We start from the raw sequence: 13,343 nt of genomic DNA on the forward strand, positions 1-13,343 counted from the left end.
TTGCAAACAGACCAATTGAAAAAAAAAAAGGTCCCAACAGCAACACAGACTTACAGTTATAACTTCTAGTGGTCCACTTGCAGCAAGCTGTGACCGCGAAAGAGCAGACTCCAGAGAAAAGTATGGGTTTTTTCCCAAAAGAGAGTATCCTAACACTAAGAGAACAGATATGATATGTTGCTTAGTATCTCTGAAAGTGGAAACTACAATGAACCATGAAAATCTTCTAAGGTTGAACAGCATCCTCAGTGAAGAGAGGAATTTTTACAGTAATGCTCCATATAGTTTACATGCATCAAGAGTATCTAAAACCAGGGATTATATCAAAAACCTTAGAATCTTAGCCAGGAGTGGAAAGTATTTATAAGAATTTTGTCACGTTAGTAACAGACTTTGAAAGTGATATTTTACTCTTAGCTGCAATAAGTCTTACTAAAAGACAGAATTAAGAATCAGTAGCTGAAGCTAGATGAAATAATATCCAAAGGTAAGCAATTCTGCCTTCTTTAAGACAGCACATAAGTGTAGCATTTCAGAAAGAAGCTAATGTAAGACCTCCAGAAAAATCAAGTTTTTTACCCATAACCATCACTTCCAAATTTCTCAGTCCAATGCATTGCATTTCAGCTAATGGTTTCTGAAAGGGTTATTTTCTACCTTTTTCCTATTCTTTCCTTACCCAACCTAGTATACCAACAAAAGCTGCTAAACAGCCTACAGGAAACTGCCTTTTTCCCCCTTTTGCTATTGCTTAGTTTTAATTTTGCACTACAAACCTGGACATAAGAGGCTATATTAGTCTGATTACAGTGATGTAACTCCTTGCTAGTGTTACTTTTTTCCCTGAATTTTAAATGCTGTCTTTCATTATTCCTCTTGCACAGAAATATTACTAGAAAACTGACAGTATTGTTCTGTCAGTATTGCACTTTTTGGGGAACACTAGCATTACGACTATCTCTTCCCATGGGTTATCTCATACAACAGTATTCCCACAGCTAGGCACATGACAAAGCAATTCAATCTGAATGTTTGAATAAAGGGCCTTAGTGTTATTTCTGTGAGAAGGCTTCAGGAAATGGCTGTAATGACTCTAATGACCACTGTATACGTTTCCATACTTTGTTTTGTCATGGGGAGTAGATGGCTCCATACAAAATAAACTTGAAGAGATTATTCAGAGCAACAGATGTTTTTCCAATGGAGAGATTTATGTTTAAATGAAAATATCCCCTAAGTTAATTAGCAGGGCATTAGGTACATGTTCCTATACCTTCTAGTTTTAATTAAATGCAAAGCATATTGCTAAATGGTGTTTTCGAGTCTCAGCTATTTGTTTCCTTTGCTGTATACACACATGTTGTGCTACAACCACTAAGTGGGAATGTATTATAAAAAAAGGTTAGTGATTAACAACTTCTTTCTTCATAACTAAGTATCTTGATAGGAAGCATCCATATGGAGTTAACAGAGTCAAGTAACAGATTGTACATCCCCAAAGTCTAAGGACAGCACAATTCTAGAAATTTCATATACCAAAAGGCTGGAGCATGGTCAAAGATAGGTGGATGAACAAATACATTTCTGTCAGACACCACATTGCACCACAAGTGCCTGGGACATTACAGATCTTACCATCTGTGGATGAGTCACAAATGTTCAAACCTCGGTATGAGCTGAGTCCGGAAGCTGCATCCAGTATGCAAACCCTGAGAAGTGCAACTATTAAAAAATCAGCCTTTGATTTAATTTTTAAGAGTGGTTTCAAGTATAATTTGCATTTTATAGATGTCCTTTGTGCAAATGATGATTTGTGCACACAAACATCTACTCACCACACCATTTTTACATCAGTATGTATATGTACTGAGCGTAAAAAAAGTAGAAAACATATTCTCATACAAATATATCTTTTGTTCTATATCGCTTAACTCATGAGACAGGAATGAAGACACAAAAGGATAAGAATCAATGCAGACTCCTTGGCTGTAAATTAATGAAACTACAGACCTTCACATCAATGCCCAGATCCCAAAGAGCTTAGAGAGGAGGAGAACCCTAGATAATCAGATAAAGAATAGACAGACTACATTTCAGCATCTTAACTGTTAAATGTTGATTTTAAAGAAAAATTAAAAATGTTTTGATACAGACTGAATGAAATTTTATAAATTATTTAAAAATAGTAAGGAAAATTAACATCACAAAAATGCAACTTTTTATTGTGCATGTAAATTTTTACACAACCACACACTAACTCTGTTTTGGGGGTATATCATAATAAATATCACATGCAAACCACAACTATTTTAAATGTTGTAAAAAGAAGTACATTAAAGAGCTTAATGTTAAGTAAGGGCCTATGTTTTTAAGTTTCTAAGATAAAATGAGTAAAACACTTTTTTTTATTTTTGATTGCATTTACAAAAAGGTTATACCACAGGCAAAATGTAGCTATCACTGAATATTGGTTGAGTCGTGTATTGAGATTCAGCATAGCAAGATCAGTTGTATTACTCTCCCATATTGTGTCAGGCATTTACGTATAACAGTCAACTGCACTTTTTTAATAGTAATCAGAAAAGATACAGGAGAACTGCTTGTGATAACTACAACCACAGACAAACATAGATTCAATTAATCACACTTCACAGCATGCACATCCCTTATGTTCTCAAAATTCTGGTTTTCCAGAATTTTGTCAGCTCAGCAGAGTCCCTTTATTCCATCTAGATCCTTTTCTGTCACAGGCTATAATGCCACCTTCACACATCAAGTGCAATTTTTGACATCCACACCCTAATAAAAAAATTTATACACAACTAATTGCATAAATATAATACACAAAAATCTCCCTTTAGCTTTTCAAATCCATTACTGAACTGGAATAATTCCATTTTTCAGTTTGGCAACCTATATTATATATCTGCAGTCCTTACTCAAGAGCTTCTGACCATGAAAATTCAAAGAGGTTTTGGTCTGCTTTGTCAAAACTGGAGATACAAATGAGATCTTATTTCAGATACGATGCATCAAGAAGACAACAGACTGTCCAAAGGCTGTAATTCAGATTTCAAGCCATAGGAAGACTGAGCTTTGCTAGCTCTTCAAATCACCATGACAGGCAAAACTTACTAGCAAATTATTTAATGCAAAAGACACTCTCATTTCTCATGCAGAGAACAGCAAGTTCCAGGGAGCCCTAAGCAAAGAGCGTGTTCTCTGTACACAAGCCAGGAGCTGTGCTACTTGGGAAGAATATTTGTGTTACTGCCTGCAAATGTAAATACATCTGTATTCCACTTTGAGTAACAATACTTTCATTAAAGGAGAGCAAGCTGGGACACAGGAACAGAGCATTACTTTTTCAGATGCATGAAACTCAAATCCTGACACAAAAAATCAAAGAAATTCTATCCTTGATTTGAGAATGCAAAAACATGCAAACAATCAGGCTTTTCCATCTATATACAAATGTAAATTCTCACCTGCTATCAACATCCACACGTTCACGTTTGGAGTATATTTTAGTACTAGTAAGTTCACTGTGCAACAATTGCAGAGAAAGCAACTGCAATGACAAAATCACATAAGCAAGCCAAAAGCTTCTTCATTAATGATATGACTTGGAGCCTTTTTCTTTTCTCCTCCGGGTCAAATTGTACCATGTACTTTATTTAATAGTATGGATTGACATTTTTATAATACTTTGAAGATACTGGTTTAAACAGATAATTTTCATTTCAATATTCCCAGAATATTCCCACTTTAGTTTCCTCCTAAATCCAAATGTGATGGGAATTCACTTGGTTTTCCTTCTAATTTTCTTTCTTTCCTCTCTTTCTCTCTCTCTCTCTCTCTCTCTCTCTCTCTCTCTCTCTCTCTCTTTCTCTCCCCCCTCCTCATTCCTCACTTTTCAGTCTGCTGAATGATCTACCACAACACACAGATATCAAAGATATGTGTTTATGCTGTTTTAAGAGGATACAATATTATTGTTCTGACAAAATTACAGCTTTTTGCTTTGTTTCCAAGATTGTTTAAATGATTTATGATCATCCAGGAAGAAAGTAAAACATCTCACACTCAAAAAAAGAAAAGAAAAAAGCATTTTTTGTTGATCTTAACTTAGTTACTTATTTTTGAGCTCTGGAATAATCTTTATATAGTGCATAGTTAATTTAAAAATTTAAAGTGACTACTATAAATGGGAAAAGAAAAATTTCAGTATACATTAGGCTGAGCAAAATTATTTTTCTTTCCTTGTGAATAAGGGACTGTCTTTTACTACTTGTTCAAACAGCATCCAGCACAACAGGGTTTTGATCTAGTCTGAAGGCACTGCTTGTCGTCTGTCAGATTTCAAATATCACCTAGAAATTCTGTATCAATACAGTTTCAGTTCCTGGAAACATGGCATTAACAGTATTGAAATAGTCCATGTACTTAGCACAGGACCAATTTTTCACGTCACTCCCCTTAGGATAATGGGAAACACAGAAACTCACTCAAACTTGCAAGTTTTTCTATAGTCTCTCTTTTTTGTTGAGCACAGAAAAAGTAAAGTAGTAATGTGCAGACCTAAATAACTTGACTAGAGTAAAAATTTTCCATTCGAACAAGTCACACGGCTGTTCAGAGCACAATACCACATTCTGTAAGTTTAATGTCTCACCAACTTATTGCCTTGTGCTTCATGTATGTCAGAGAAACTATGCTGAAGCCAGATTTCATATCTAAGAGAACTACTTTGAATTTCTTATTTCAGAAATATCATAGAAGTTAATAGTTTATATTATAATTCGCTATCTCACTTAATGCATAACATCTCAAACTGAATTCACTGTGGTTTAAGTTTTATATTACATATATAATAACATACCTATTTACTATACCTGACCACTATGGTAAAGTTGGCAAAAATTACCTCAAATATTATCTGTGTGAGCCAAACACTGCTTTTTGCTAAACTTCATAAAGGCATTTAGAGGAATTAAGCAGTTAATTTTGCTGACTGACATTTAACAAATATGTTTTAGACAGAATCACCACAGTATTGACTTTCAGCTTGTGATGGTCACTTTAATCTTGCATGAGTCTGTGCATTACAATGTAAGATATGCAAGCAGTAATATTGCTAAAACTACATTTCTATTTTCTATTATCAGGTCAAAAAATAATTTCTTTGCTAGCAAAAAAAGATGTCTAGAGAAGTTTCATGAGGGCATTTTATATCCCCAGAAGTTATAATATTCATTAGAAGAGCAAGTCTGCTGCCTGAAGAATATTTACTATTTTAAAATTATTTATTCACAAAATTCCATCTGAAAAGCTAAGACTTCAAGAAGGAAAGCTAATAAGAAACAACATTGGCTTATATCTTGCTAGCAGAACATATGTGTTTCTTGGTATAACCCAAGTTATTTACTCCCAAACAAGCAATGTGGAAAAACAAGCAAAGTGGAAAGTTCTTTGCATGAACATGCATTTATAGCATTGAATATATCATGTAGCATTTACAAAAGAGGTATAGAGTCAGTAGCTTCTAATTTCCGACTTCAATCTGCTGCTCTGTTGTTTTAAACTGAGTTGCACAAAGGTAACACCTGACAATCCCAGGAGACCAACAACGGAGTCACCGTGATAACTCCATCTGATTAAACCACAGATTCTACACAGCCTTTCCCACAGGTTTCTGATTCACTGTGGGTAGAATTTGCTTTTAAAACTCTGAACTCCAACATGCTGTCATTTTGCTTGCTACAAAAAACCCCTTCTACAAATTAGGGAAAACATCATAGCACCATATAAAAAAAAGGTGGGGGATGGGGAGAGTGGAAGAGTGTTAAGCTTGGCAGTTGTTTAAAATACTAGATGTTAACACTATTTTGCCTTTTGTATGTTCATTCTTATTTAGAGGAGATGCAAGGAGGGAGTGTCAAAGGAGTGGGGATTCTTTATGCTTTATACTGCAAGCTCAGAATTGTGTACATTTCTTCAGTAGTTCTACTGCAATTGCTAGTATATAATGTACTATGAACATATAAGACATTGCACATCTTAATTAGGCACAAATCAGGTGTAATGCAACATCACTATATTTTAGTACAGAAGAACAAACCTATGGGATCAAACAGATTCTATTTCAGACATGAAAGAACCTCAAATGCACTGACCACATGTAACATCATGAAGCTATTTTAGACTCAGCAAGAGAAGATCTACAAAGGTTACTTACCTGATCTCATACAGCACAGAATCTCAAATGTTAGCTGCCTGTGAACTACTTTCTAAACAGAAGCATTCTTGTTTACAGTATGTAATTAACAGAGTAGAAAAAATCAAAATTACTCACAAAGTCCTGGAGATGCAATAGCAAACTATCCAAGACAGGAAATTCCAATGCAATATTATAAAACAAGTGGGAATAAACATGCATGAAGTCAGGAACTGACAGGCCTCTGGATTACCGCAGCTGTAGGAATCATGCTCGTGCATGCTGGGCTATAATTTATGAAACGGATCCCAGGAAACAGCCAATCATTTTGCTTCTCCTAACAAGTCCAACTGGCTATGAAAAGCTGGAAGTGCTGCACAGAACAATGAAGAGGAGCTATCCCACATATTAATCTGCTTATCTAGGATTGCCTTCTGTGTAGGGAGAGGGAAGCATATAATAAGAGGAGGAAAAAAAAAAAAAACTAAAGAAAAATCACAGCTGCACTATTAAAACAATGGAATACCTCTAATTAAACAGGCAAATCTTCCATTGCAGTCAGATGGTTAGTACTGTAGTCAAAAATTTGTAGTATCAGCTAAAACATTTCAGACCACCATCCTCCTATTCAAGCTGAATTTATATTTCCTATGCAGTTGTTTCACTGCTCTCCTTCTCTTAATTTAATGTTACTGTTAAGTGTGAAACATCCTTCCATAAAAACTGATTAGAGTAAGATTTTTTTTTTTTTTTTCAGTTGACAGGTGGCTGTTCAGTGCATTAATGAGCAGCCCTTCCTGGAAAGCCATCTCCATGGTCCTATGATTTAAGATGTAAAAGACCATCATTTTCAAAAGTGGCACAAGAGACTGTGTCTTCAGTCAATAACCAAGACACACTTTAAACAATACGAACAGACCAGAAATTACATACCAAAGCATATGGAGCCAAAGTTGTCCTTCCTGAGAAATTCCATGGTTTCAAAATGTAGGTTTGACCAATTTGAAATTAATATTACTGTGGTATTTTCTGCTAAATAACTTTTCTGAAGTTCTTCAGAGTAACAAAAAATCATTTTTTAAAAATTAATATTAAATAGGGATTTAATATTAAATAATATTAGAGTGTTTATCACTATGGTTTATTTTAATAAATAATGTAAATTAAAATTTATAGTTTCATCAAGTGAAAAATACAGAGGAATCTGTCAAAATAAGAAACTGGACCTTATCAAACTATCTTCCTGTAAATGTGGCCATTGAATTCTCTGTGTTGATAAATTTCTATTTACTAAAAAAAAAAAAAAAAGAAATTATATAAAGAAATTAACACAAAAAATCTACAGTTTTTTAAAAGAGCCATTGGCCTGTTTATACAGAAATACTAATAATATTGAAGAAAACATAAACTTAGGGTGAGTTAGTGTGAATTTTACAAGAATGGAAATCACGTAGGTTTGATTGCTCTATCCTTAAATCCTTTTTACATATGGTTATTCCTCACATCCCTTCCCTTTTCTTCTTACTCTTATAATCCATGCCTTAATAATTTCTGAAATCTCCTTAGCAAAATATATTCGATAAAACCTGCTTTCCCAGACGTCATCTGGTAGCAGCAGATGACCATCTGAACCACCTTGTCCTGCTAGGCATCATTACTTTAATTAGAGAGACAGAAGCCTTTAATCTCATGAATCAAGTCTTTTTGCATACCTAAGCAGTCTCTTCCACAGGTTTACAGCCTACTGTAGTACTCATGAGATATTTCAGTGTTGCCTTCTTTTAAAAGTGCCTTGATGAAAACTCGCAAAAACAAAAAAGAAAAATACTGAGAAGGAACAGTTTGTAACAGATACTGAAAGTGATATACAGTTATGTTTCTGTTACTTAGAAAAAAACCTCAATGTCCACAGATTTCTGAGCAACACATAAAAGGAATAATTTTTTCTGAGATTCTGCAGTTCAGCCACCTCCAAAGAACAGCATTTGTAAACCAAAAGGCATATAAATAGCATGCAAATAACAAAAAGTAAAAATATGTTTTTAAGGGGGTGATACTAAACATTATACAATTTAACCAATCAATTTGAAAATATTCTAGTCACACCTATGGGATTCATATAAAATCTTTGCTTATCTATATTCACTGGCAACAGTGTAACTAGCTCATATTCTATTTGACAAATGCTAGAAACACAATGGCTTCGCAGACTGGGAACTTGAGTTCATTACCTCTGCAAGTCACGTCTCTGAGTTAAAAAAGAAAACACTATAAATTTCAGTTTCAGCTCCCTGCTTCCAAAACATAAGGGAAATAAAACAATTTGCAGCTGGTTTCTTTCCAGGATGACTGAGGAATAGCCTCCTCCAAAGAAGAACATTTGCTAATGAAAGAGCTAAGTTAATATATATACACACATGCTAAAGTGTTTTGGTTTTGTTTTTGTTTTTTTACAGACTAATTCAAATAGTCTCTCTCGTACTGGCCTCATCAGCCACCAGCATGCCTGTAATAAATGTGGATAGAGCCTTCCTTAATCTCTGTTCGCGAAGCCTAGCCATGAATTCAAGTAGTGGTCTGCCCTTCCCCCCCAAAAAGGCTTCATAATTGTCCCTACTGTCCCACCATACATCGAGACTATGAAAGGCTTTGAACTTAGGAGGGAGAATGTCTTCCCTTTATCCCTACCAAAGACATCCTTTTTACACCCTTTGCTTCTTTTTATGATTTTCCCAAGCAACATATGAAGGTTTTAGCTCTAGGTCTTTCAACAAAGAAACCTACCAGAACTCTCAGATATACCACCAAAGAGTGGCAATCTCTCATTTTGTTTCTCAAGATCATAAAGAGCATTAGCTCCTACCATTTCCCCCAGTGCAGAATATACATGTAGCCTCACATCCACATTCAGTGTTTTGAAAACAAAATCTGCGGAGTACCATAATAAATTGGTACCATTCCCTTATTTGCTGTATAACTCTGGACTGTATCACACTGCCAGTTTACTGCAGTTCAATTTAAAAAAAAATAATTTATTGAAATAATATCTGCAGTTCAGAAAAGTCTTCACTGAATAACTGGACTGTCTCAGGTAAAGTAATACAGTTAATCCTTCAGTACTTAAGATAACGTATCCTTTTTTTTCTATCTTGTTAAATTATTCATCTCCATAATAGGAGTTTTCTGCTTCTAATTCATTCTTTCTGTACTTCGCTGCCTTTCAGAACTCCCTGATTTATTGTGTTTCTGAGTCTGCCACACTGATATCAATTTCACATCTACTAATAAAGTCAGCAACCTTAGAAGTAATGTATTCCTCATCCTGTTACAATTTCTTTTAAATGGTTCACCCACAAATGATTTCTCTTTGTCAACATTTGAAATAATTTTGTTAGCTAAGAACTTTATTACACAGCACAGCAATACAGCCTAAAAGGAAACCATCAAGAAGAAACTTCAGCACTTGTCTGCCTGCAGGTTAGTCTTTCTGGCAGACTGAAGGGGAATCCAATTTTCATACATTAAAGTGTCTGGGCACAGTAGCCTGAACTGGTTGGAAGAGGCAGGCGCAGTCTAGATATGAGTGAGGTAGCTTTTTAGATGCAGCTGGCTTTATGGGAAAGTGCTGATGGAACGCACCTAATTCTTCACCTCTTCTTAGCTAAGTTGGGACGTGAAAAATGGGCTACTTTTGTCAGTGGCAATTAGGTTGTCTAAAGGAAGAATGCAGGATTAAGTTAAAGTGCTGGTTTTGACTGGGCCTAATTTCCGCCGTAGTAGCTGGTATGTGCCTATATTTTGGATTCGTGCTGAAAACAGTGTTGACACACAGGCATATATCAGCTGTTGCTGAGCAGGGCTCACACAACATCAAGGCTGCTTCTGCTACTCACCCCAACCCACCAAGGTGAGTGGGCAGGCTAAGGGGGCACAAGGAGTTGGATGGGACACAGCCGGGATGGCTGACCCTCACTGACCCAAGAGATATCCCAGACCATATGGTGCTGTGCTTAGCATATAAAGCTGAGTGAAGAAGAAGGAAGGTGGAGGATGTTTGGAGTGATGGCATTTGTCTTCCCAAATCACTGTTAGACTTGATGGGGTCCTGCTCTCCTGAGAATGGCTGAACGCCTGTCTGCTGATGGGAAGTGGCTTTCCCTGTTACACTGCCATTATCTCAATCCACAGGTTTTCTCAGTTTACTCTTCTGATTCTCTCTCCAAACCTAGTAGGGGATGAGTGAGCTTAGTTGCCAGCTGGGGTTAAACCATTACAGTTGCATTCCAATATATTTCAAATAACACAATTTCAATTCCATTGTGGATTATGCTGCTCATCCCTTAGTTTTCACACTCCTTTATTCCTGCAGTTCCAAAAGTGTCTTGTAGATGACAAGATGTATGTAAGTTGAAACATCTGCAGACTTACTTGATCCTGCAAAAATATTCATGCTTAGCTCTCCCAGGATTAGCTAAAATCCACAAAGTTCATACAGAAGTGATTGTTACCAGTTTCTCTGTATGGACTAACTGTATAAGCTACAAAGTCACTCCTTGTAAAGCACACACAAAAAAGCTACAAAGTCACTCCTCGCAAAGCACACACAAAATATATGGGCAGACAAGCATATTGCTATCATACCCTGTTCTAAAAACAGCAGCAAAACTCTACATGATAGGATATATTAATAATTGCGGATATGAACAATGGAAAGAGAGATCTGCAGACAGGCTGCAGAAGAAATTGTAACTGTTTACTTTCCTGATTAATCAGCAGGTATAAGCTGCTAGTGAACATTGCGTGAAGGTTCTCTGACACTATTTGGAAATAAGCACTGTGTTCTGAGTTGAGGAATAAACAAAAATACAGTAGTTTAATGAAGAAGTTGTTCATGTCTCCAGATGCTGATTTTATTTGATACAGCAACAATGCCAACAAATACCAGATCATAAAATAAAATTACACTCTTTATAGTAGTTTGTGAAGGAAATCATTTGAATGGCACACAATGAAACATGGAAAATATGCAAGGAATGGAACATTTAGAATATTTAGTAAGACACTATGTAAAAGAATGTGAAACTCCTGCTTACAGTAAACACAGTCTTTAGTTCAGTTTACATTGTGTGGTTACAAAAAACAAGCTGAAGGAACACAGCACATGCATAGCAGATTTTTTGGGACACAGCTAAATAAATAAACAAACCTATACTCATGTATTCATTTAGGAACCCAACGACTCATCTGCCCCACTGGTTCAGATGCACATGAACAAGCTACTGGTACTAGATGTACAGCCAACAGGCAGATTCAATACAAAAACAATATAAGCAATTTTAATTTCTGCATGAGGGGAGAATGGAGTTGTACAGTTTGGCTGTATTACTTGCAGACCTTAAGCTGGCACAAAATAATGTTGTAAAAGAGATAAAAATATTGGGAGTTTTTTATAAGCATCCTTTGCCTTTTAATAAAGCCTCTAGGGTTTGACTGAGATCTATAACTGATTTCACATACAAAGAACTGAAACGCCCATAGTCAAATATAGCACCTATTAAAAATAAAGGAGTGTAGAATTCCTCTCAGTTTAACACATGTTGAGGCCCCCACCCCTGCACGTGGTCCGGTGACCCCGCAAGGAGCACACACAGACCACCTGGGAGGGACGGACAAAAGAGGAAGTTTATTGTGGGGTTGGGGTTTATAAGGCTTTTAGGAGGGTCAAAGGGGACCAATCACAAGTTCAGGGTCACACAGAAAAAAACATCAGGTAAGGGGTCAACAGCCAATAGGAAGGGGTTAACAAAGGACCAATAAGAAACACCTCAGGACACCTTCCCAGGACACCTTGTGTGGGAGACAATAGCTTCACAGGGGGTGTCTGGAAGAGGGAGACAGTGACACTGCAGAAAATACAAAAAGCCATTTTGAAACATGTTTAAACCACAGTAAAAACTTCTGTTTCTATAACATTAGAGCTGTTTTCCTCACCAGTCCATCTCTGACAGGACTTCTTCCATCCTGCATATGGCAAATCCATTGCCACAGAGGGAGACAACTTTTTCCATGATCACTGACTGTAATGGAATTCCATCTTGAAGTCTTACTTCAGAATTTAAGCCACAAGATATCCATCTCCGTTACTATGTACTGCAGTGAGTTACAGGTTATAAACTACCCAAGAGGCCGTAAGCTAACATAAACTGCAACTGTATGACTGACAGTCCTGCATGTGTAGAATCAGCTTTATGCTATCATAGTTTTATTACCTGTATCACAGAGCAGCAATGAAGAAAGACTTTTAAATCTCACTTGTCCTCTGGAAAGCAGTCACGTTTAGAGGACAGAGTCACAGACTTTAAAAGAATGATATCTGAATGAATCTGAGCCTTATGTTCAGATGCATCACAAATAAGCTAAGAAAGCAGCTGACTTAAGTTCAGCACCTAGTAGACCCAATCTCTTTGCCATCCTGTTGATAAACCTTGTAAATACCCAGCTGGGGAAGCCCTACAAAGCTTCCATTTTCTTAATCCCAGAAAAATCTGATTGTACTAGAATTTGTTTGCTTGAGAACCAACCAAGGCACTAGAAAGTTCAGAAATGACAGCTCTGCAGTTGCACACAAAATTGATGCATTCAGTCCCAGCAGTAAGGAATTTTGGAGTCCTCTGAGATCACAACTGTGACAGAAACTAGCTATAAAACAATAAATTCTGGCCTTTCCATCTACTGAGTACTAGGTTTCAGAAACAGTTTTTTGCACAGGATTTACAGAGGGGGCTTTTTTTGATGGGAAGAAAGTGATTTGTATGTAGCTTCCCAGTTTTTATACTCAGAAAAACACTGTGCATCCTATCTGCCACTCTAAATCTTCAGTGATGGTTGGGAAGAACCAATAGTTGTTGGTCTACACAACAGTATAAGCACTGAAGCATAAAGTTATCATTTAAAGAAATTATTGAAAAGCCCAAGAACTTGGTAACCTGCTGGCATGGATGGACCACTGAGTTCAAGCACTGGTCCTCAAGAAGTGAGAATGAATACTGAACAATGAACCCTCCCATTATCTCTCTCCCTGTCTTAAACTGGGAACATCAGGCTTTTCTTTCACTGCTTCTAGTTA

Source organism: Pipra filicauda, unplaced genomic scaffold (genome assembly GCF_003945595.2).
Source record: "Pipra filicauda isolate LSUMZ 115617 unplaced genomic scaffold, ASM394559v2 scaffold174_size2080704_pilon, whole genome shotgun sequence".
NCBI classification, from domain to species: Eukaryota; Metazoa; Chordata; class Aves; order Passeriformes; family Pipridae; genus Pipra; species Pipra filicauda.